Below are 1,809 nucleotides of genomic sequence, written 5' to 3'. Positions count from 1 at the left end.
ATCAGTTTTGTTTGGGTATGCCCTGATAAAACTGGCAGATTTGCCAACACCACAGATGGATTATCAGGCCTGAAGTTTGGTTCAAGCTCTCACTCCTACCCAGTCCTCTTCAAGGGAGGCTGTGTTTCAACCATCACTGCTAATATTGCCTTGTGTGCATACAGTTAATATACTATAGTCAAAGTTAACTTCCCTTCAGTTGGCATCTGACAGAGCTCTGCTGGTAGGTAAGGGAATCTTCAGTTGGATGGATGTTAAGGAGCTTTGGGTTTACCTGTGCTTTACTGACAATGCAAAGGCTTTCTATTGTGTGAATCCTAACAATGTACTTATCGCTCTCGAGAAAGGCCCTTGTCTCCTTTCAGGATCTGTAGATCCAGAATGCCATGAAGCTCTCCATGTGTCTTGATATCTTGCTTTCTATAGTCTAGGACCTTCACATTGCAGAAAACTCATGGCCAGGCAATGCACACCCAGAATTCAATATTAATAGAACAGCCATGTCTTGATGCAAAATAGTAGGGACATAACATAGGTTAGGGCAGAGGCAGTGCAAAGAGCACAAATAAAAGATAAAATGGGAGAAATAAACATCGAAGTCCCTAAGTAAACAATTCCTTTTAACAAATATGTTTTATTTTGTTTTCTATATGGAAAATCCACAATGGATCAGATCCTTTTATACTACTCAGGTGGGTTACGTGTTGCTATGATGCTGGAAGCTATGCTGTCAATACTGAAATACCTTCTGAGCCTGCGCCAGAGGTTCTTTGGGGCAAGCACATATGTTGCATCGCATCTGTACTGAAATGATCTTTTGCACCTGCAGCTCTTCCACCCGCAGCTTTTGCACAAGCAACATTTCCTTGACGTTCCGCGTGAACCCCGTAGTGCAATTGAGAAATTGGCGCATGCGTAAATCCCTCAACAGTACTGGAGTCCAGCATTCTGAGCTCGCGCTCATTCATCCACTGGCCGTTCAAAAGGTGTTTCCTAGCAACAGACCCATCTTTGGGTATGTACCCTGCCTTCGCCTGAGTTGGTACATAGAAACGGTCGCTGAGCATTTGACTAGAATCCCAAACCCCAAATCCGTATCCTTGCGGTGAAATCTAGCCCGACTCTAGGGCCAAAGTCCCACAACTGCTCTGATGGGTAGTTACCTGGGCAAGCTGGTCCCCTGGCCTCAGCCCTCTGCACCGGAGACTGAGGTCCCGCCAGGGGAGCCCAGCTACCTGCAGGCCACACCGAACTCCCGCCATTATCCCTTTGATACCAGACAGTACTCCGCTGTCCCTATTGCTGGCAGAGGAGCGACTCTCAGGACAGACGGGACGAATCATGGAATTCTCCAACGGCGCTTTCTCTGTGACCAATGGAGAAGATATCCCATGATTCTACAGACCCTGAGATCCTTCTTTGGGGCCATCACTTCCAGATGGTGGTATTGTCACCAGACGAATCCAAGGCTGCCCATACCGACATGCCAGGTGTCCCACCGCTCAGCCAACAGAGACAGAACATCGATTCTGCCACGGACCAAAGAGCAGGTAGTTCCATCTCAGTGGTTACAAACAGTCCAGTGTGCCCAAGAGACAAATGGAGAAAGGGTTGCATTGAAGAACACTGAAGAGAATAACGGGATGGAGAAGCAGGAGCAAGTCTCAAGTACCCTAGAGAGGCAGGATGGGCAGAGAAGGGGCCCAGCTGCTACTGGGAGGAAATGTTCAGCATTTCACCCCGTAGGTGCCCATGGCAGCGAGTCCTCCTTCCTTGCCAGACCTGGTCCTCTGAAAACAAGACACCATT

Source organism: Chrysochloris asiatica, unplaced genomic scaffold, assembly GCF_000296735.1.
Source record: "Chrysochloris asiatica unplaced genomic scaffold, ChrAsi1.0 scaffold00039, whole genome shotgun sequence".
NCBI lineage: Eukaryota > Metazoa > Chordata > Mammalia > Afrosoricida > Chrysochloridae > Chrysochloris > Chrysochloris asiatica.
Note: the sequence above shows the minus strand (reverse complement) of the source record.